Source organism: Myotis yumanensis, unplaced genomic scaffold, assembly GCF_028538775.1.
Source record: "Myotis yumanensis isolate MYYU_CA2020_CCGP unplaced genomic scaffold, mMyoYum1.0.hap1 SCAF_8, whole genome shotgun sequence".
NCBI lineage: Eukaryota > Metazoa > Chordata > Mammalia > Chiroptera > Vespertilionidae > Myotis > Myotis yumanensis.
In genome coordinates this window covers 64,204,711-64,229,430 of record NW_027223759.1, presented here as the reverse complement: position 1 = coordinate 64,229,430, position 24,720 = coordinate 64,204,711, and the positions used below count along the sequence as shown (strand labels likewise).

The 24,720-nt window shown below is 37.5% G+C and overlaps 2 protein-coding genes across 6 annotated transcripts in view; one reads left to right on the top strand and one right to left on the bottom strand.

Moving 5' to 3' along the window:
- The window catches only part of ORC4 (origin recognition complex subunit 4), an 82,418-nt gene extending 70,961 nt beyond the window's left edge, over positions 1–11,457 (bottom strand). The window contains exon 1 of one of the 2 annotated variants that reach the window (XM_070423051.1): positions 11,440–11,457. The gene's annotated coding sequence lies outside the window, so the exon portion shown is untranslated. Of the gene's footprint in view, positions 1–10,449; positions 10,577–11,439 lie in introns of those variants that run through there. The other variant, XM_070423050.1, reaches the window with a different exon arrangement.
- Positions 10,880–24,720, top strand: part of MBD5 (methyl-CpG binding domain protein 5) — a 397,266-nt gene continuing 383,425 nt past the window's right edge. For 3 of the 4 annotated variants that reach the window (XM_070423045.1, XM_070423046.1, XM_070423044.1), the window contains exon 1: positions 10,880–11,497. The gene's annotated coding sequence lies outside the window, so the exon portion shown is untranslated. The remainder of the gene's footprint in view (positions 11,498–24,720) is intronic. The other variant, XM_070423047.1, reaches the window with a different exon arrangement.

Genomic DNA, 24,720 nt, shown 5'->3' with positions numbered 1-24,720 from the left:
TCATGTTGTGACCCAAACATAAAATTATTTTCGTTGCTACTTCATAACTGTAATGTTGCTACTGTTATGAATCGTAATGGAAATATCTGATATGCAGGATGGTCTTAGGCGACCCCTGTGAAAGGGTCGTTCGACAGCCAAAGGGGTCGCGACCCAGAGGTTGAGAACCGCTGCCTTAGAGGAAAATTTATAGTGCTGAATGCATATATGAGAACAGCAAAGAAGACCTAAAATCAATAATCTAAGTTTCCACCTTAGTTAATCAGAAAAAGAAAAGCAAAATAAACCCAAAGTAAGAATAACAAAAAATTAGAGAACAGGCCAATGAAATTGAAAGCAAGAACTCAATCACAAAAAGAAATCATGAAAAACTCATTCAGCCTAAAATGAAAACTGATAAAGCTAAATACATAAATGAATAAAACTGACAAACCTCTAGCGAGGTTAAAACAAAACAATAAAAAAGAGCAGGCACAAATGATTAATATCAGACATGATTAATATCAGAAATTAAAGGAGGACCATCACTACTGATCCCACAGACATGAAAAGAAAAGCTATTACCCTTTCAACTTTAACTTTGCCAAGACTGTCATCAACTTTTTGGTCAAAACTTCATACTCATCTCTATTCCTATATCCATCATGGAAGTAGCAAACTACTAAAATTATGTTTTTATTGGAGGTGGGAAAGAGATTGGGAGACTTTTGTGAGATTAAGGGGAAAAAGAATTTAGGAAAAACGAGCAACCCCAACACATGCTTGTTTGAATATGGGCATGATTTGGGAGTGAAAAAGGGGAGTAAAACTAAAAGAAAAGAATGGGGGAACAATTGTCGATTTCAGATTTCATCTACTTTCTTCTAGTTTACAATCTCAGCTTGCATTATTTTCCCATTTAAGCACTTAGTAAAATGTGCAAAGCTATTCAGTCCCATCAGCAAATCCTGTCCAAAAAGAAGAAACATATAACAGCATGGTCACTTAACAACCAGTGTTTTAATTTGGATAGAATTCATTGACAAAGCCATTTCCAAAAGACCTGCAGCACTAAAATAGTTAAAATTAAACCAAGGCCTCTATTCCACTCCATCAAAAGACAAGAGGTTCTAATGAGGGCAATACAGAACTCTACACTAGGGGATATCGGCCTCAGTAGAAGGTAAGGGCATTACAGATGAAAAAACTGAATATTGATATTCCTGAGCTCTCTGCTTTCACTTGCTTTTCCAAGCATTGGCAATCAGGCTTACAGCTTGGAGCAGGATTTGTTGTGGGAGGCTGTCTAGTGAATTGACAAATGGTCAATAGCACCTGCAGCTTCCATCTACTGGTTTTTAGTAACAACCACATCCTAGAACCAGCGACTTAAAGGCATGAGAGTGAAAAATCCTTTGCACTGAACTCTTGTTAGCCCAATAGAAAAGGTTTCCAAATACCTAAGAAATGCACATTAGGGTTTTTCCCTCTAATATGTGCCCCAGCCAAATTTTTCCTCAGTGAGAACCATCAATAGCTAGCAAGTCCCAGCCAAGTTCATAAAGACCCGAGATAACTTTCTACTGCCCCTTACAAAATTTGAACACACAATCAAGGATCATAAGAGAGCTAAGGAAAACGTCTAAAATGAAAGAAACCAAAACATACAAAGAGAATACCCTTAGATAAAGCAAAGAAAAATAAATTTCAAAAAAAACTTTAATTAAGTCCATAAAAAGAAAAGAAAAACACAAAACAAAACAAAGAAAAACCAACCACTAGGATTCTGTGAAAAAAATACAGAGATCAAGAAAGCTATTGTAAACAAAAGAGTATGAGAACTGAAATGAAAATCTTTAAACATTTAAAAAATCAAGTAAATTTCCCAGGGAGTGTAAAGCATAGAATTGTAAAAACATAAAAAATGGGAGAAATAAAACAGGTCCAGGAGGGCAATGTCTAATTGCACTTCCAGAACAAAATACACAGAAGCAAGGAAATTACACAAAAAGTATCAGAAAGTTTCTCAGAGCTGAAGGATATAAGTTACCAAATGGAAAGGTCCCATGGAACACACAAAAAAGTGCATTTATTTTACGACTATGACATTTTAGAATACTGGGTACAACGAAGAGAAAATTCTATAAGCTTTAAACAAAAAGGCTGCAGAAGCTTTCATGGGGAGAGAAAGGTGAAATGCAAAGTGTTGAAAATTAGAATAGTTTCAGATTTTATATAAGACACTAAGAATTCCTTCACAATTCTTTTTTTTTTTTAAATGTATTTTATTGATTTTTCACAGAGAGGAAGGGAGAGGAACAGAGAGTCAGAAACATCGATGAGAGAGAAACATCGATCAGCTGCCTCCTGCACACCCCCCACCGGGGATGCGCCTGCAACCACAGTACATGCCCTTGACCGGAATCGAACCCGGGACCCTTCAGTCCGCAGGCTGACGCTCTATCCACTGAGCCAAACCGGTTCGGCATCCTTCACAATTCTGAAGAAAAACATTCCCAACTTAGAATTCTATACCCAGACTATAGTCATATAAAGTAGCAGATATTTACAGGAACATAATGCCTCAAAACATTAGCCTTTCAGATAGCAACTGGAGACCATGACCAAACAAAGAGAAGGAGCATACAAGACAAAGAATTACATGGGATACAAACAACAGATGATCCATCATAGAATAGAGGCTGCACGAAGGAGAACCTTATTAATAAGCAACTGGCTTAATCTGGAAGCAGAATATTCCAGGAGAAATTTCTCCATTATGGTAAACCTGATAAAAATAATCAATACTTCTGAACCTATGGAGAGGATATGCTGACAACTATCAGTTAGTTTGGAAATTATTTAATAAATATTGAAAAACTAAAGTATCTGTAGAACGATGAGGGAGTGGTTAGGGTGTTTGTGGGGAAAAAATCCAATTTATAGAATCCATAGTGGGAAGTCAACAAATAATGAAATGAAAAAAAAAATCAAGAGGTAGCAATATAAGATGTTATTTAGAAATATGGAAGTAAATAGCAAAAGAATGTGCCAAAAAAATAAAAAGTGTTCCCCCCGAGAGATGGGCAATAGCCACCTCGTCCAATATTACACCCTTCAAGGGGCTTGAGCAAGGTGAGGGTACAAAGGCCCAAGCATTTTGGTCCACCATGGTGCCAACTCTGATGGGAAATATTATGGAGAAGAGAACTTGCAATAAATGAGTTGCCCTGCCTGTTGTGGCTCAGTTGGTTGGAGTACTATCCCGTATATGGAAAGATCATGGGTTCGATTCCCCGGTCAGGGCATATACTTAAGTTGTGGGTTCAGTCCCTGGTCCAGGTACACATGGAAATCAACTGCCGATGTTTCTCGCTCACAATGATGTTTCTCTCTCTCTAACCTCCTTTCTTGTTAAAATAAACATATCTTTGGGTAAGGATTAAAATATGTATATATTTTAATTATATATATACATATATATACACACATATATATATTAAAACAGGTATGAGTTGTTTTTAATAATAAACAATGAAGAAGTAGTCAATACTTGAAGCTTATATTCTTTTAAATTTGAAACTGTTAACTTAAAAAAAAAACAACCTGAAAATATTTTCATTAACTTGGCTACTTATACTGTAGAAGGTAATTCAATTTAAAAATTTTTAAACTCATGTATGACTTAAGTTGAAACACAAAATTTTGGCCAAAACCAGAAAGATCTTGATATGAATTTCTAAATTTAAAAACAAAAGAGAGGATAAGGGTTTTCTTTATGGTAAAGGCAGATGGAATCAATCCTCTTGCCAAAGTCAAGAAAAACCTTCATAATAAAAATCAAAGAAATAAGGCAGCATGAAATATATGCCAAAACCTAGTAGAAGGTAAACCAGAGAAATAAACCACACACCCAATCACTTTTTCCTGAGGCCTTTTGCCAATCCAGAAACAAAGGCTGAGAAATAAAAAGGAAGACTGAGCTACTGGTGACTTTGATGAGCATGGTAAAAAACAACAGCAACAACAGCAAAACCAAAACCAAAAAACAAAACAAAACACTGAAGCAAAGGATCTACCAAACCTGGGGATTCAAATAAACCATGACACAATTTAAGTTGAGATCTCAAGGGCAGTGTCATCAGTATAGGAAGAACTGGATGTAAAACACAACTCATATAACTCAAAGTCCTGCTTATTTCATGTGTGTAACAGAAGAAATCCCAAATTTTGAAAATGAATTGATTTGGAACTGGTAGCATTCCTAAGCATCTTTCCTAGAAAAACATGCCTTCTTGACAAAGATATTATTATGCTAGTACTTACTCACTATTCCTGTAATTTTTCAAACAAAACCAGCACATAGGCACACAAGAAAAATCATAAACCAGCAAACACAAAATTCAGAAACTGTAATTATCAGTCACAGACAAAAGAAACTATGAATGCTATGCCACTAAAGCCACAACTTTTAATTTGTAATTTAAAATTTATAATTTTTACCAAGTAGCCAGAAACAGTAAAAATGAATATAGGGCGCTAGCCGATTTGGCTCAGTGGATAGAGTGTCGGCCTGCAGAACAAAGCGTCCCGGGTTCGATTCCATTCAAGACCATGTACCTAGGTTGCAGGCTACTCCTTGGTCAGGGCCTGTGCAGGAGGCAATCAATCAATGTGTGTCTCTCAGATCGATGTTTTTCTCTGTCTTTCCCCTCTCTACCACTCTCTCTAAAAAAAAAAAAAAAAAATCAATGGAAAAATATTCTTGGGTGAGGATTAAAAAAAAAACCACACCAATAAGGACCTATGAACAATAAGGTTGCAGTTTGATTCCTGGTCAGGTTACATGCAGGGGTTGTGGGCTTCATCCACAGTAGGGGGTGTGCAGGAGGCAGCCGATAAATGATTCTTTCTCATCACTGATGTTTCTCTCTCTCCCTCTCTGAAATCAACAAAAATATATTTTAAAAAAATGAATATAGGTATATTTCTTTAAATTCTGATCCACAGAATTAAGAATCCCAGTGAACCCAAAACAGGAAAACCTCATGAAGAAATAGCAGAAAATCTAAGATAAAAGAAACATTTTTAAAAAGCAGATTTCTTAAATGTTAAAAAAAAAAAAAAAAAAAAAAGCCCTAACCGGTTTGGCTCAGCGGATAGAGCGTCTGCCTGCGGACTCAAGGGTCCCAGGTTCGATTCCGGTCAAGGGCATGTACCTTGCTTGCGGGCACATCTCCCGTGGGGAGTGTGCAGGAGGCAGCTGATCGATGTTTCTGACTCTCTATCCCTCTCCCCTCCTCTCTGTAAAAAATCAATAAAATATATTTTTAAAAAAATGTTAAAAAAATAAGCAGATTTCTTTCAAAGCAGCAAGAGTTAGACTGACAGCTGACTTCCAAAGTCAGTAATGGAAGTCAAACAGCAGTGGAATATTACCTTTGTGGTGGTGAAAAACAACCATAATGCTACAATTTAATACACCCCAAAACATTCTTCAAGATTGAAGGTGAAACAAAGACAGTGCAAGACAAACAAAAAATTAAGAGCATTGGCCATGAACACATCTGTATCTAAATAATATGCTAAAAAAACAAAAACAAAATAGAAAAGGATCTCCGAGGAAAATTCAGAGACATTAGAAGAAATAAAGAACACTGAAAGTATATAAATATGTAGGGATATGTAAGTCAACAATGATGATAGAGAACTGTGCTGTCCAAACGGAAACATAGTACCTATGTCAGTGGTTTTCAACCTTCCTAATGCCGCTACCCTTTAATACAGTTCCTCATGTTGTGGTGACCCCCAACCATAAAATTATTTTCGTTGCTACTTCATAACTGTAATTTTGCTACTGTTATGAATTGTAATGTAAATATCTGATATGCAGGATGTATTTTCATTGTTACAAATTGAACATAATTAAAGCATAGTGATTCATCACAAAAACAGTATGTAATTATATAAATGTTTTCTGATGGTCTTAGGCGACCCCTGTGAAAGGGTCATTCGACCCCCAAAGGGGTCGAGAATCACAGGTTGAGAACTGCTGACCTATATGTTCTTTAAAATTTTCTAGTATCCTAATAAAGAGGGAATATGCTAATTGACCCTCACACCATTGCAAAGATGGTGGCGCCCACAGCCAATAAGGAGGAAATATGCTAATTGACTGCCCCGCCCTCAAAGATGGCAGTGCCCAGTCCCCTCAGCCCTGCCGGGGCGGCAGGTGTACAGCAAGGCAGGGCCCGCCTCCAGGCGGGCCTAGCCACTCCGCAGGCCTGCCTCTGGAGACCCCCAGTCCCCTCAGGCCCCAGGGCCAGGCCAAGGCGCAGGCAAGCCTCGGATGGCGGCTGCCCAGCCGCCCAGGGCTGGCCCAAGGTGCAGGCAAGCCTTGAATGGTGGCTACTCAGCTGCCCAGGGCCGCCCAAGGCTCAGGTAACCAGGGCCGGCTGAGGCTTGAGCTGCCAGCAGTGGTAGCAGCAGAGGTGTGATGGGGCGTTGCCTTCCCCTAATCTCTGGGTGGCCTCCCACCCCTGAGGGCTCCCGGACTGTGAAAGGGAGCAGGATGGGCTGAGGGACCCCCCTCCAGTGCATGAATTTTCATGTACCGGGCCTCTAGTTTAAAAAATAAAAAAAGGTGAAATTAACTTATTAAAATTTCAACATGTAATATATTAAGAAACTGAATTTACTCTGTTTTTATACTTAGTATTAGAAATCTGGGGTTTATTTGACATTCACAGAACATAACAATTCGGTTGGTAAATTGCTTTTAACCTAATAAATAATCTGTGCAAAATACTTAAAGACTATTCACGTAACCAATTTATATTTTTGAAAAAAAAAAATGTTTAGCTTCATTAATAACCAGGGAACTGCAAATTAAAGCAATAATGTGAAGCTACATCCATCAGTTTGGCAAAAATAAAAAAATACCAACTGTTGGCAGGATGGTCGAGAAAAAGTATCTATTGTATACTGCTGGTGGGAGAATAAATTAATATATCACTTTGGAAAAATTGGGCATACACAAAATTGTATGCTATATGCATAAAAATACATTTAAAAAATCCATAATAGCACTGCCCATAATTGTTAAAAACTAGACACAATCCAAATGTCCATTAATATTAGATTAGTTAATTGTGGCTTATTCATAAAAAGACCACACTAGTTCTGACCCATGTTGCAAAGTGGTTAGAGCAGGGTTTTAGGTTCCATCCAGCCTGGTCAGGGCACGTGCTGGGGGAGACAACCTATGTCTGTCTGTCTGTCTGTCTGTCTCTCTTCTTCCCCTCTCTCCCTTCCTTCCACCCTTCCCCTAGCTCTAAAAAAATAATAATAATAATAATAATAATAATCAATGTAAAAAATATCCTCTGGTGAGGATTAAAAAAAAAATACTACAGTATACTTTTACTGTAGACTATAGACATTACTATACAGCAATGAAAATATACATACTAAAGCTAAATGTACTAACGTGGTTATATATTAATAACATGAGAGAAAATAACATAATCTATATATATAAAACCCTAATATGCAAATAGACCAAAAGGCAGAACAACCGAACAACTGGTTGCTATGACGTGCGCTGACCACCAGGGGGCATATGCGGAACATGGTGGGCGTTGCCAGCAGGCGGCAGAGTGTGGAACATGGCAGGCATCAGCTGCAGCGAGATGGTGGAGCCGGTGAGTGGGGGTGCCGGACCAAGGTGGGGTGCCAATCGCTGTCATCAGGGCAAGCCTCTGGTGGTTACTGAAAATTCTTTGCTCCTGCACACTGAGGTCCCACAGGGCGCTCACACCCACTGCTGGTGCCAGAGCCGCCACTCGCACCCACGGCTGGCGCTGGCCCTGATTGCCCCTCAAGGCTTCTCCACCATCCCCTGCTCCTGAGAGGCAATTGGAGCTGGTAGCTGCCTCTTGCACCCGCTGTCAGCGCTGGCCCCGCTCGCATCCACTGCTGGCACCTGGCGCTGGTACCGATCACTAGGCGCTGTCAGCGGGTGAGAGCGGAAGCTGTTGGCCCCCGATCATCCCTGAGGGCTTCTCCACCTCCCCCTGCTCCTGAGGGGCGATCAGGGCAGCAGCTGCCACTCACACCTGCTGACAGTACCAGCCCTGCTTGCACCTGCTGCTGGCGCCAGCCCCAATAGGTCCATGTGCTGTTAGTGGGTGCGAGCAGAGCCGGCACCATCAGCACGTGGGAGCAGCAGCGGCGGGAGTAGGGCTGTAGGCAGACAGGGGACCGAGAGCCATGGCAGAAGGGGCCGGGCAGGGGCGCAGAGGATGGGCTGAGACCCGCCCCTGTGCCCACCGCAGCCTCAAGGACCACAGTTCCTTTCAAGGTGCACAAATTCGTGCACTGGGCCCCTCGTACATAATATGTAACTCATTTACATATAGGTAAATACAGGCAAAACTGACCTATATTATTTTAGGAATGCTGGCATAGCTAGTTAAAAAAATAGTTGAAATAAAAGTAAGACATAATTCCCATAAAATCCAAATAGTGTTAACTCTGAGAGTAGTGAGGAGGGAGGAATGATCAGGAATAGATGGGGGGTAGGAACATGTCTCCAGGGCCAACAATGTTCTAGTTCTTGACTTTGGTAATGATTACAGAGTGTTCACTGCATTCATTAGACTGCATATCTATAATTTGTTCATTTTTTGTATATTTTACCACACAAAAAGACTTCAAAATTGTTACCTAAGGCACTTTAATTGCTTTGCAAGGTATTTTTCTGTTAAAAAGTGATAAACGTCTGGTTTTACTATATAAAAAATTTTAAGGTACAAGACTCTAGTTTTTATTTCATTTGACAAGATTACAGCACACACAGAAAGTAGCAAGCACTAGGATATGATGCATAAATAGGGTCCACTGCTAAAACAAAATGAAGAGAAATAGTAGTACCTTTAATTGATAGTTTACCCCAAAGGACCCATTACAGATTAGGTAACACCAACACAAATAAATACAGTGGGGCCTTGACTTATGAGTGTCCCGACTAACGAGTTTTTCGAGATACGAGCCGTCTCTCGGCCAATTTTTTTCTTTGTGTTGCGAGCTAAAATTCGGGTTATGAGCCAGCTTCAGATACCCCACCGCTAGTTGGCGCAGCGAAAGTTACCGTGAACGCCACAACATCAGCTCAGCATCACATGTCTCACTCGTTCACAATTGATTTGACATACGAGTAATTTGAGTTACGAGCTCCGTCAGGGAACGAATTAAACTCGTAAGTCAAGGCCCCACTGTATGAGAAACTTTAGATTCTTGATCTTAATAGAAACCATAGATGGGTGATAATCTTTCAAAGTACCTTTACAAAACACGCCAACTGAAAGACTGAAATGATTTAAGTTGTATAAAGAGAGTATGAAAAAGAAATAGTGCTGTTTTATTTTAAAAAGCTTTACTAAGCCCTGACCGGTTTGGCTCAGTGGATAGAGCATTGGCCTGCGGACTGAAAGGTCCCGGGTACGATTCTGGTCAAGGGCATGTACCTTGGTTGCGGGCACATCCCCAGTAGGAGGTGTCGCAGGAGGCAGCTGATGGATGTTTCTCTCTCATGGATGTTTCTAACTCTCTATCCCACTCTGTAAAAAAAATCAGTAAAATATATTTTTTTAAAAAGCTTTATTAATGTAAATTCATGAATCTTTTCTTAAATAGTTTGGAATTAATTCTGATCTTATGAGGGAAACATTATTTCCAGCAAAAATAGATAGCATTTAATTGAGAAGGCTCCAAATCCGAGGCTAGTAACAAAACCACCACCACAAAAACCCTTAAGATACCCATTTAAAAATCTCTCATCTACACCGCAGAAGGTGAAAACTGAGATATGTCCCTTCTCTATCAACAGCAATACCCAATATCAAGGACTACACCATCCACCACCCCTTCCTGAGATGAGAACAGGCACAGGCGTTGTTGCAGGAGCAACGCAAAACGCGGAGAGAAATTCCACCACGGCTTCCCAGCCTGCTCGGCCTCCAAGCCCCTCCAGGATTCCAGGGCGGGTGGCGAAGTCAGGGAAGCATCGCTTCCGGCCCTAGAAGTTGTGGTCATTCACACAGGGAGCTTCCGTCCCCGCACAGGTTCCCTGCTCCAAGCTGAAGCAGCGGACACCAGTCATCTGCAGAGGCTCCGAGTCCGCTGCCCTCTTTACACCAGGACCTCACACCACCGAGTGCCGTCGCCACCCCGCCACCGAACCGGCCTCACTAGGACTCCCCGCCCCACCCGGGATCCGTCGGCAGGGAGGCCAGGGGACCAGGAGCCTCCTGCTTTCTGGCCTGCCCGGCCTACACAAGCCAGCCCCCAGCCCGCATTCCCAGTCTCCAGAGCCTTTCGCCCTCCCCGCCCGCCCCCCCCCCCCCCCCCCCGTTTAGATCGCCTTTCATCGTTGGCGCCCCTACTAGGGGCCAGCCTCCCCCACGTTACCTCTCACAGAAAAGTCTGCCCTTACTAGGGCAGAGCGGAGATGTAGCCACAGCGGGAACCGTTCCACAGGCTCGCCTCGCACCAGGTGCTGCTAAGGAGGCACCGCTACTCCCGGCATGCCGCGCGCACGCGCTTCTCCCACCCCGCCCACCTCCCGCCCCAACACGTGACCTCCTTTGGCCTCCGCTACGCCCACTTCCGTTCCTCCACTTTCCCTTAGGAGGGAGGAGGGGGCGGAGGGTGTTACTGAGTAGCGACTTCCTCCTACTCCTCGCCCCCGCCCCTCTACCCCCTGCTACAATGTCTTCCGGGTCGCCAGAGCCTCATAGCCTTCTGGGAAGCCGTCTCATTTCCTCCCCTCCCCCTCCTCCTGCCTTCAACCAACCAGCCTCCCATCAGTGAGGGACATGCGCAGTGAGTGCCTCCCGTCTCTTCTACCCGATCCCCCCCCTCCCCCCCAAAGCAGAGAGACCCCAGCAGCAGCAGCAGCTGATGATGAAGAGAGAGGCAGTGGCAGAGGGGGGGCACCTTTTATTTCTATTTTTAAAGGGACAGGACACTAATTTTACCCCACTTCAACCTTGAATTGAGGGGGGGGGGTGGGGGGAAGGCGGCTGAGTTCCTTCCCCCACCCTCCAGCCCTGAGACCTGAGAGGGGGATTGAGCCAGAGAGAGAAGGAGAAGGAGTTTCTTCTTCTTCGAAAACCCCCATCTACGACTCCTACCCCTTCACCCCTCCAGTAGCCTCCCTCCCGAGCCCCCTCCACCCTCCTCTTTGGCCGCGAGAGAGGAGAGAAAGAGACCAAAAGCCTCTTAGCAACACAGACCCTGCTCTGCTGCTGCTGCTGTTGCTGCTGCTGCTGCTGCTGCTGCTACTGCTGCTGCTTGGCCCTGGCTGGAGACATCTCACTACACCCAGGAGCAGCCACTTCCCCAGCTCTCCTCCGCCGCCGCCGCCTCCTCCTCCTCCTCCACTCCCCCCTTTATTACCCTTTGTGTCATCCTCCACAGCTCCCGGGAAGGCACTCAAAAGTGGGGGGCAGGAAAGGTAAGTGTGTCTGTGGGGGCTTTATTGCCTTCCTCTGGCTCCGACTTTAACTCCGGGGCAACAGTAGCACCAAACCGTGTACGCAGTGTAGCTCCGGGGTGAGGAGGGGGTGGTGCTGGGGGGGGGGGCGGTGTAGGAGGGGTCGGAGTGGGGAGGGGTGTGCGAGGAGGGTGCCCATCCTGTCAGAGGAGGAAGGGCACTTTTGTGAATATTTGCTGTTGTCAAAAGTGGTTTCTCTCCTCCAGCTCACATCCGATTGTGTCTTGCTCCAGTGGGGGAGAATACAAAAACAACCCCCTCCTTCTCCCGGGGAGGCGCCAGGGAAAGGGGCAGAAAGAGGCACACTTTCTGGGTGTCACTTTGCAGGATTCGTGTGGAGGGCTGTGCTCCTGCGTCCCCAGGAGAAGCCCGTTGCATTTGTTTCCGAGTGGGAAAATGTCGGGGTCTGGATTGTGTTGGAACTGCTGGTCCATGAGTGGACTTGAGTGTTTTCCCCTGCGTGGTTCTGTATGTGATTTGGGTCTGGACTTCAGTGTTGGAGCAGACTTGTTTGGTTTTTGCTTTCTGGGTTACGTTTTTTTCCTTTTTTCGTTTTGTCCGACATGCAGAGAAAATTTCAGATTTTTAGTTGATAGAGGCCTTTGGTTAGGTTTTGACTTGTATTATTGCTTTTTTTGGGGATTAAATGTTTGTTTCATGTATCAGCATATAAAGTTCAAAGCTTAAAATGCTTAAAGTTTAAATACCACTGGTCTTGTCTTTCCCCACATAAGATGAGAATGTAAGCTATTTCATAATTAATCTGGGTATTTTTTCAGTCGTTGTAACTTGTATGAACAAGTAATCCCCATTGAAAACTTTATGTTGTTCTGGCTTCATGGAAGGCCAAACCTCTCCATCAATAGTTTGCTGGATTGGTACCACTTTCAGTTTTAACTGAATTATTTATTTACTGTTGTAAATTGAGACGAGTTTTTCCCCTCTTGGGGTACTGGACCAAAATGCTCACTATATCTGAAGGGAGGCAGATTTCTAAAATATGTATTCATGACTCAAAAGAAATCATGAAGTTGTAGTTAGTATATTCATTGTAGTTAGATATAAATCGAAAGATGAAACTAGATTTAGGCTTACAGAGTAACAATCTTGATAGAAATCACTATTCTTACGTTTTTACATGGTATGTTCTTATGAATGGCTTTCAAAATCAGTGCTGCATTTTATTTCACAAATGCTAGAAAGTATGTTTATGATGTAGGCCTTTTATTAGGTCTTACATTGGAGAATGGTATTTTGTTTCATACATACATTTCTTTATGCTTTCCTTGAAGATGGATGCAACACATATTCTCTCTCTCTCTCTCTCTCTTTCTGTCTCTCTCACACCCTTTTTTGTTACTGTATTGGTATCTCTGATCCCATAATTTATGTCAGCAAAAAATATTTTTCTGTAAAGCAGCAATTTTATGATCAGACTGGCAATATGAAAATAGCAATTTGATCAATTAGAAAGGATTGAAGAAAAAAATCTAGAAGGATGTTTGGCATAAATATTTTAAAGACATGATAATACTTTTAATTTTTTATTATCTTGATGTTAAAGCCAAAACATAATGCTCTTATGTTTTAGTGACAGAAAAGCATTGCATATGTAGGAATTGGTTCTGTAAATTTTATCAACTGTGTGCAAAGCAGGCATTTACACACAGGAAAAAAAAAAGCTGTGCAGCAATAAACAATATGGTCTTATTTCTCTCCTTTCTGTTATAAATTTGAACAGTTTCTTACCTTTCTCTGAGGTGTAAATCCTGCTCTTAAGCAGAAATCTGTGCCAAGTTCAAGTTTTTCTTTCAACATCAATACTATTCCAGATCCACCTCGGTTTTCTTGTTCTCCCTTTAATACCTTAGTAGCCTTAACATAAGAGATAGAAAGTAGAACTTAGTGAATAAATCAATTTTAAGTAAAGCGAATTATGTGGATAATTAGGGTGGTAGTTGCTCAGCTGAGTGAAAAATGTACAGTCTTCAGCATAATACCTTTACTTATTTTGTTTCTGCTTTCCTTTGAAAACATTCCTTATTCTACCACCCCCAGGGTTCCCCTATGTGTTTTGAAGATTCCAGACTTCCTCTGGGTTGGATAATTATTTACAATTAGAAAACCTTTTTTTTTTATTATGGCTTATTTTTTTAAGTATTAAGATATAATTTAGGATTGTAATTTTCAGCAAGGTGATATTTTGGAGGTCAGTTTATCCAGCTTTTCATTTTCCATATTGCTGAAGTTCAAGAGCTTGATGAACTTGCTCAGGGTTCCAAGAACTTTAAGTGGGCGGAGCATGGACCAGAGAACCCAGGTCTCTTGACATTCACACTGATGTGCTACTTCATTTTCTAGTAGTTCAGTCGGTTAGAGTGTCATCCCACTACTGCAAGATTGTGGGTTGGATCCCTGGTGAGGGCACATACAATCGTCAACCAAAGAGTGCATAAATAAGTGGAACAACAAAATCGATATGTGTGTTTTTTCTCTATCTTTCTAAACTCCCTTCCTCTCTCTCCAAATCAACAAATAAAATTTAAATAAAGAAATGAGACTATAATCACAATTCTGTGTATAGCACTTAAGGGTTTCATATGGAGGCATATTCTTCTAAGAATATTAAGGTAAATAGCTTTAAAGTCATAAAGTCATAATCCTGTCCATTTATAATTTGTTGATTTTTTTAAATTTTTTTTTTATTGCTTAAAGCATTACAAAGGGTATTACATATGTGTCCTTTTTTTCCCCCACCCTTGACAATACCCCGGCTTCCCCTACCCCCCAGTGTCTTATGTTCATTGGTTATGCTCATATGCATGCATACAAGTCCTTCAGTTGATTTTTTTAAATAGGTGGATTATTACTATTTTGGGAATTATTTTCAGCTTCCCCTAGTGCTTATTATCCCCCTGCACTTCCAATTAATCAGTAAATATCATTCTTACTCTTAGATTAAAGACCCATATATATAAGAAGAATGCATATTGTATTATAAATATTTGTGAGTCTTGGTCTATGAATTACTTAGAACTACAGATTTTTGACTTGTTAGCATTTATATCCCTTATAGCACAGTGTCTGGTGCACCATAGGCCCTACTGGTTGTTTGTCATATTGATATTAGCGTTAGGCATATTTGAATCTCTTTATTCCGTATGTGGGATTCCTTCCCTTTCTCCTTATCCTTTCCTCCTTGCTACAATTTCTTCAGCACCATGATTTTTTTTTTTTTTTTGTAATCTTTACTGTGGCTCTCACTTTATTCCAATGGCCAAGTTAAATCCTATTAACAATAATAGTACTCATAATAAGTAAAAACATATCCCCCTAATTCTTTTACAGGACACAATTTGACAAAAGTGATCTATTTTAAATAAGGGATGATAAAAAAATTCCAATGAAAAACATACTAGCAAATGTTGAGGATACACTTAAATTTCATTTCACTGAGTGACTGGTATCGTAGGTTGTCAGAGTGATTAGGTGGCTTTTACCAGCTCTTTAAAAACAACTGTTACTTAGGTGACATGTTTCCCTGACTTTGTTTTTTTGGTCCTTACCCAGACAATTATCAACTTTCCAGTTTTCTATGGATATGAAGATTTACTGCTAGTCATCAGTGGGACCCAATGAAGTCAGCCAGAAAACCTATATCCAACCTATGTACCTTTGCAAACTTGTCTGGATTTTGAATGTATGTGCAAAACACATTGTACTTAGCTATTATTCATTAAACATCACTTGAGTGTCTACTGTCTGTCAGGCACTGTGCTAGGCATCTGAGAAATAAGGATGGTCCCTACAGCTAATGTGAAGAGATATCATAATTGTATTCTAGAAGTGTTTTGGTCATATCTTTATTTTGATGTTTCTACCTAAGTACATTTTATATTAACTTAGATGGATACTGTTAGGTGGAAAAATGCATGTTTAAGAAAGATATTGCTGTATTTTATTAAAATAGAAAAATATAAAGTAAAATTTTCCACTTAATATTGTTTTCTGGGGATTTCTATTCTGTATATAATTCACTAATTTTAGATCATGAAAATAGTTTATGTGGTTTCCATTTCTAGTATTTTATTGTTATATACTTTAATTTGAAGATGACCAGCACTGTTCCTTGAAGTATCTCTTAGTAAATTATTAACAAAAGATAAAAACCAAACTTTTTCAACTTAAACTTTTTTTCTCAAAAGTAACTTTTTCCTTTTTATATCTCATATTAACAGGTTATCTTTATCTTTCATGGTTACTTGGAAGACATTGTACGTTATCATTTTGAGCACTTAGTTATTTTCTATCATAGTTTAAGCTGACAGTATGACTTAATTATCATGGAGTAATTGTAGTATACACTATTTAGGAGTTTTGGAATTTTTAATGGGTACTAGATATGTTCCTCCAAGGTCCTCATAAGACACTTCCCAGTTCTTGTTCTAAATTAGTTGCAATTTTTAATCTTGGTTTTGTGATATTGTTTCTGTAACTTTAATAAAATGAGTTGGAAGTTTCTTAGCTGATTGGATGTTTCAAAAACAAAGAATACTGTCTCGGTTCCTGTCATGGCTTTCACTTGTAATTTTAAAGTATATTAGAGAGAAAAAGATTTCATGAATTTCCTTTGCCCTCTTAAGTATAACTTTTAGAATAATACTGATTCATAATTTAAAAGAAGGAGGAGCCCTAGCCAGTTTGGCTCACTGGATAGAGCGTTGGCCTGGGGACTGAAGAGTCCCGGGTTTGATTCCAGTCAAGGGCATGTACCTTGGTTGCAGCCACATCCCCAGTAGGGGGTGTGCAGGAGGCAGCTGGTCGATGTTTCTCTCTCTCGATGTTCCTAACTCTCTATCCCTCTCCCTTCCTCTCTGTAAAAAATCAGTAAAATATATTTTAAAAAAATAAAAGAAGGAGGAATCCCCTGCTGATACAGTATCTTGTGAAGGTAAATAGACTCTGAGAATCAATTCTGATCTCTTTCACATTCATTCTTAATTTTCTATTTTAGTAATAATCATAGTTACCATTTATTATATGGGTCTAGTACTGTGATAAATTTACCAATCCCAGTCCTGGTGAACTTTGTAGCATTGTCCCCATGTTACAAACAAGGAAACCTACTCCTGACAAAACAGCATTGAGCATTTATTAAATAGCAGCAAAATAGTAAGTAACAGTATATTCATGACATTTTCTAATCCAAAACAAAGTAACAATAAAGACTTTTTATCAGTCACTAAGTATTCTGGGAAACATTAGTAAAATCATGGCCCCAGTAGCTTATTGACTGAGTGATGGAAAATTTCGAAAAGTTCTTAAGGACAGAAAGACAGACAAAAAACTCAATGCTTTATAAGGAGCATAGATGCAGACCATTGTGCAACTTGAAATAAAATATGGATAAAGTCATTCTTCTCTTTGTATGGCAAACATGACACTTAGGCCTCCTACATATTAAACTTTCTTTATCTTGCATGGAATTACATTTAACACTTTCCTATGCTAAATTGTTTGGAGGATCCAACAATTTGTGACCCAAAGAATATTTACAGTAAAAATTTTTATATACCTCTGTTGATAGTGGAAAACCTAAACAAAGGAGAGTTTATATTGCCTAGTGCTTTGGTGTATATACATGTTCCTTCTGGACACTCTATCTTGCAATATTTTCATAATTAATAAAGTTAATAGGATTAAGTTTAGTGTCTTCTTGCCTACTGCTTCAAGTCTGAAATATTTTTAGTATTAGAATGGACAATTTGTTGGATTCTTAAAATGTCATTATTATGATATACTTCTTTAAAGCAGCACTTCATTAAAATGCTTTTTGACCCAGTTGACCAGAGTTGATTTTTTACATCTTGCTTTTAGGAGAAAAGAGTAATTTTTTAAAAATTCTGTTTTATTAATCAAGTAACTTTCATATCCATCCTAAATAAATACACATTTATCTTACATACTTAACATTGACTCTGTTATCCTATAAGTGTGATGCCAATGCATCAGGAACCATTCATTGGGTTTGGAACTATTTTTAAATGCTAAGGAACTATTCTATGTCATCTACTATACTTCAGAAAAGAAAGTTTATAACAAATGGTTTCTTGCTTTTAAGAACAATCTGAGTAATTGATGAGATAGAATAAGTTTATGGTCCCAAATAATTTCCTTAGATAATCTAAAGGTAATTTCAGTTAAAAGTAAAGATTCTAATTCGTCAGCATTTCTGTTTGAAGTATTCTATATTATGTAAGGTTTCAGAAATCAGAAAGACTCAGTATAACTCTTCAGAGAAACAAGGTGAGAACCAGGCTTAACATATATTAAGGTATATCTTCTAATATAGCTGGACATAATGGAAAAGAAAATCACTAATGATACTCATACCTGTTGAAAAGCATATACTTCATTCAGAGTTGGATGTGACTAATTCTGATTTGAGTCCTTATTTTAGCTGATCTATATAACCTTTTCTTAGAGAACTTGTAATTAAATTCTATATCATTGAGTAGTTTGTTAGGATATATTGTTTTAAAGGTCAAAAATGAGTTATATAAATTAGTTGCCAACCTTGTAAGGGCAAAAAATCTTTGGACATACATGTTTCACTGAGTTCTTTTCCAACCAACCAAGATTCCATCATTGAGAGGAAAAATTTCTGTGTGTTGCTAGGGTTATAACTTACATTCTTGTGCTGCCTTTTCTTTTCTTAATGTCTATATATCAGAAGTTAGAAGCAGACCTAAGTTGTTTCTTAAGATTGACCAAGTGCTCAATTATATCTAGATTTAATCTTGTGTTCAAAGCTATTGTTTTCTATATACAACTTAAATCCAGAAGCTGACTTAATCTGTTGAGCATTAATTAACTTAATACATATATTCTTAATGTTACTAGTACCTAAATATAATAATATAGGCTTTATATACATACACTTGCTGATGCTGGGGGAAGGAATTATTCTGATTCAACAGAAGAAAAGTATTGATTTTTAAATAGCTTCCTTGGGATATAATGATCTAAAAAGCAGCTGCTATGTAAGAGAAAAAAGGGTTTAGTTGGAAAATTAAATATAAAGCTTATCATTAATGCATATTAAGCAATATCAAAATATTTAAAAGTCAAATACAAATTCCAGGAATGACAGAAATTTAGAGCCTGTTTTTTGTTGTTCTTTTTTTTACCATTATTCCAAAATCACTTTCCTTAGACATTTGTCACACAGGAGTTTATGCTGAAGGGTTTCTTGGCCATTTTAGAGACTGTAATCTAGTTAAAAGGTTTGTTTATGCTTCCCATCTCTGTTCTGCTGATGGTATTAGAATGCTGGCCAGAGCCAGACATCTAACTGTTTATAACATTGAAACTTCAATTAAAGCTACAGTGTTCAGTTCACTAGATATCAGAAGACCCATACTAGCTACAAATATCACCAGTAATGCTGGATTTCCATATCGTGCCACTCTTTATGAATACTTTTTTTTTTCCCATTTAGGAGGTATTGACATTTAATTCTTTCATGGAAGTCTAAAAATGAAACTTATCTTCTATTAGAAATAGTACAGCATTTCCTAACTTTGGATAATAAAACCTAACAGCTTATATTATTGCATATCTTATTTAAATGGTCCCAGTTTAGTATTTTTAGGATTATTAAATTCTATAGTAGATGTTAGTTTGCTATCCACCTGATATGACTTCTGTTTCTAGTTTGAAGAACATACCAGAATGTTTGTTGCCTGTTAGAAAACAAAAGTGATAGTCACATTACTCCAGTGTTTTTATATATAGAGAGACCCACATAATATAGATTTTAATTTAATCTTGCTTTTCTAACTGTTGCTCCTGTTGTCTGTGGTTTCTGTATTCTAATATGTGGGTAAACTGTTTTAAAATTTTATTTTTCTTTTTACAGATGTTAAGAATTCTTTAAAAATATTTCTTCCTCGGCTCCTCTTGATTTTCCTCATCAGCTTCTCTTGCACAATTTACCTCAGTGACTCAGAAAATGAATAGTGCGCATATTTTTAAAATTTTTCTAATTAGTAGAGAAATTTGCTCTATTATATTGCTTTTCCTTTTATAAAAAATAAATTTAGTTTTTATTAATTTTAGACCTTGATTTACTAAATATATGCATTCTTTATATGTACTAGTATAATATATTTTTATTAGAATATGAGTTCATACGGGGGTTTAAACATTTTAAGAGATTTGAAAAATCATTGTAAATTGAATGAATGAATACTTGCTAAAATGCTTTTCATTTTAATTAAGAAGAAACATTACAATGGAAAAATTTATATTATTCATTTTCTTAGTCACTGAAAGAAGTGCTCTGTTTACTTTGGAATGTTACAAAGATAGAAAATTAAGACATACTATCTATAGTATCTGAAGATGGGAATTGACAACCATCATGCAAAATTTAGATTTGCAGGCTAAAAACATGGAAAGATCTCTAAGACAAGCTAACTTGAAAAGAAGACAAAATAATATGCACAGTATGATCCCATTTATATATATATAAAAACACATACAGATAACATACAAATGTTAAGAATTCTTTAAAAAATTTCTTAAATATGTGTTTAAATATATAAATTTGCATATATAATATAAACTTTATGTTACATGCACATATATTTATGAAATAGAAATTGTATGAAATACAATGAGAAAAGGTCTGGACAGTATGTACCAAATTATATCTTTTTTTTTATAGAAAATATCTATGTGGAATGCTAGAAAGTTGAAGAATATTTTTTGTTTTGTGTACTTTAGCATTACTTGGATTTATTTTTATTTTTAACTGTAAGCTTATATTTATGTAGTAATTTTATAATGGAAAAATATACTTATGTAATAAAGAAATGAGAAATAGATTAACCTAAGAAAATTGTAGCCCTCACCCCTAATCATCACATGAATATATCCCTTGAATACCTTGAAGAGAATTGAATATTGGCTAACAATCATCATAGCTTGATACAGACTAAACACTGTTAGACTGATCGAATCTTCTTAACCAACAAATTGAAAATCCTAGTCAATTGAGGGGGGAACAATGAATATAATCTATCCTGATTTTTAAATATTTTGCTTTATTGCAAAATACATTTCTCACTATCCTGGGAAAGTGTAGAATGTCAGTTATAAAGTGGTAGACAGTAAGTCAGTTTCAGTCTGATATAAGATACAATATAGAGGCCTAAGATTGACTTTCATTATTTTAATCAGTGATCTAAATTATCTTATGTTCATTCATAATACAGATGACATAGTTAACTTACCATTTTTATAATGTTTTCTATATCCAGGAACTGGTTTGAATAGATGACAAAGATAAAACAGAAGGTTTTAATATTTTCTTTAAAAAAAATGACTAGATCATGATTTGAAAAGCACTGTAAAATGACATCAAACTGTGTATGTAAATATACAGACTAAAGAAGCTATTAGAATTCTGTGAAGTTAATCACACCAGCTTCCTGGGAGGACACAAGTTAATCATAGTTTGGGTTGAGAGTTTCTAGGTTGGCATGGATAAGAGTAACTCAAGTAAAGACAAAGCTTCCAATGGGATGAGGGGATGAGGAAAAGATGTTTACTAGTTTGACAGCTAGGATTAAAATTCAGCATAACCTGGTAAAATAGGAAAGTGGTTAGAAATAATATGCCTAGCCTTTATATTTTTAAAACTTTATTTTCCAGAATGTGGGTCAGAAAAGAAATAGGAAAAAAGCAAAACACTTGCATAAAAAATAAGGAAGTGAATAACTTTTTGCAATTATGACTGGAAAAATCTGTTGGAGTCTAAAGAAGTTATTCTGAATGTGAGTTGGAAATTAAACATTGTAGTTAAAACAGGAAAATTTTATCAAAGGATACTGAGGTTTTCTTTTCATAATTAAAATTCATATTCAGGTCAGTTCCTAGGATCAGTAGTAAATAGTACATAATTAAAAACTATAAACTTTATATATAAATAAATTTAAAGATATAATAGCTTATGTTTTCTCCATTTAATTTACATTTTAAATGCATCTAATTTATTTACAGCTGACCTGGTCATGTAAATTACCATTCCATCTTACATACTTACATACTTAACATTGTCTCTGTTATCCTATAAGTCTGATGCCAATGCATTAGGAACCATGGGGTTTGGAACTATTTTTAAATGCTAAAGAACTATTCTGTGTCATCTACTATACTTCAGAAAAGAAAGTTTATAACAAATGGTTTCAAGAATTGAACTGTTTTCCCTGAAAAGTAGCAAGTTTAAAGAATTCTATGAAATGGCTCTGTACATATTTTGTTTTTACCCAAAAAGTCATAGTGATTTAAAAATACACAACTATGTAAAGGTCATTAACTTAGTGTTTGTTCCCTATCTCTTTCTCTCTCTCTATCTCCAACTAGTGGTTTGTTAGTGTCTTTTTTTCAACAAATATATGTTGATGCCTATTATATGCTCACTGAAATGATGAGTAAACTAGACATGGGTCTTGTTGATCTTCTGAACTTCTATCCTAAAGATAGAGAAGTGTATTAATCAAATAATCATATAAGTAAGTGCAAAATTGAAACATTTCAATTGCTGTGGAGAGGTCCATGGTATTTAATATGAGGGCTTTTAGAAGGATAATTTGACCAATTGCTGGGATTAGGGGCAGCTTTTTTTTTTTTTTTTTTTAGGGAGTGTTTGGTTAGCTGGAATATCTTGATGAATTAGAGATAACTTGATGAAGAGGGAGAAAATAGTATTCTGGAAGAAAAAAACAGTGTTCAAAAAGGTCCTGAATAGTGAGAGAGCATAGAACCTAACACCAAATGAGGTCAAAGTGACAGGCATCAAGAACTGTAGATACTTGGTAAAAGGTGATAGGAACTTATGTAGGTGCCAAACTGTAGGATGTTTGAAGGCTGAGGTGCTCTTTTTTTTTTTGCCCCCTTATCTTCTTCATGCTCAACACAGAAGCTTTCTACTACTTATAAAAGTTATACGAGTTCATTCTTATTTCAGTTTAAAATTCATAAAGCTTTTTTTCCATAGTATCATTGTTAGAGTGGTCAGGTCTCATAAAACCCCTTTAACACCAATAACAATGGAAAGTAGTGAATATAACATTGTCCCCTAAACTTAGCCAGGTAGAGCTTAGAAAACGGGTGAAAATTGATGCTGCATGTATTCAGGAGAATATCCTGGGTGTGACTGACTAGTGAATAATGAAGAAAAAAAAAGCCCACACGTATACTAGGCTAGTGCAGGAGATCGTACCAAATGATTGTAAAGGGACATACCACGTTGGACACCTGGAGAAGACCCTCAGCTGCCACCTGGTTATGAAACTGTGATATCTGGAACAAACCAAGGCAGGGAAAGTAGAAGACATCACACAAATTGTATGTTCTAAATCTAGAGCATATTTGTTTCAATGTTATTAAAATATAAACATACTCTTAAGAAAAGTAGAATTGCTAAATGATGTCAATACAATGCCAACTTTGGCTATTTTTAAAGTAATTCATACAGTCAGAAGTAATTATAAATTACTAAGTTACATTAACTATTTCAGACCTTGATGTTAATCTTGAAAATAATGATGTATCTCAAAAGACAAAGTTGAAGAAATTTAATTTTTAATTCTTATTATCCATTTAACATAACATTGTTAATAAAATATCTTTATTTCATGGTGATCTTTAAGTTTTAAACCTCTTTAAATACCAGTTTCTGTTTGTATTACGTAATAAACAGTCTAATTAATAACTAGAGTTTTAAGAAATATGCCAAACATTAAGAACATTGTTAAAAATGTATTAAGACACTTGAATTTTATTAAGACCAAATATACAAAGATTTGTTAAATTATAAGGAAGACATAAAATACATGCATTGGCTAGAGAGGGTGTATCACATTACTGTTGGTTGAATTCTGTCTATACCAGGGGTGGGCAAACTTTTTGACTCGAGGGCCACAATGGGTTCTTAAACTGGACCGGAGGGCTGGAACAAAAGCATGGATGGAGTGTTTGTGTGAACTAATATAAATTCAAAGTAAACATCATTACATAAAAGGGCATGATCTTTTTTTTTTTTTAGTTTTATTCATTTCAAACGGGCCAGATCCGGCCCGCAGGCCGCAGTTTGCCCACAGCTGGTTTATACATCTAAATCACCTGATATTGAACTTAACTTTCTGACATATTTAGCTATAGCAGACCATGCTGTTAAAGCAAATTAATATCTAAAATTAAAAACTACAGAATTGAGTTTAGTGATTACTTTTTCACCTATTTGCTTTTTTACTTATTTATAAACATTCTAAATGATACAATATCATTAGTATTGATTTATTTTTCATGCAGTATCTTGCAGATCACTGATGATTCATAGACCATAAGTGTTTGATAAGCTTATTAGTGTTGGAAAAGACAGTTTACTAAATTTATCTAATAACTCAAAGGGGTCACTGTACTTTGTGAACAGAAATGAAGATTCTCTTGGGAATTATTCAGGGATTGATGTGTTCCCTTGCCTTTATAGCTTCTTACTTGTCTTTATATGAAAGTGTATTCCCATGATCCCTAGTTCTGTGCTAGGTTAACAGGTATGACCCCTTCTCCTCCATCCCCTATAAGGTTCCTTTATCAAATAAAGCTTAGAAAAATAGATTGTGATTAAAAAATACTAGAAAACTTTTATTGCAACACTAATCACTACATTTATTGAGTGCTTACTTTGTGCCACTCACTGTGCTAAGCATTTTTAAAACCTCTTAACCAGAAAAAACATTCTGAGAAACACACTTCAGAAAGTTGGTTTGTTGTTGTTGTTTGTCATATTACTTGACTGCTTATAAGCATGGAAAAGTGAGACAAATACCATTTGTTGTTATAACCCTACAGCTTTGGGAAAGAAAGGTTATGAACTGTATTCTTAAAATTAAATACTGAATTTAATAGTATCTTTGTATTCTCTTTTAACCACAGTGTTCACAGATGATCAGTGATAACCGTTATACTTCTTATTAACTAGAGGCCCGGTGCACAAAAAATTGTGCACTGGTGGGGGGTCCCTCAGCCAGGCCTATGCCCTCTTGCAGTCTGGGACCCCTCTGAGGATGTCCACCTGCTGGATTAGGCCCGCTCCCTGGGGAATAGGGCCAAAG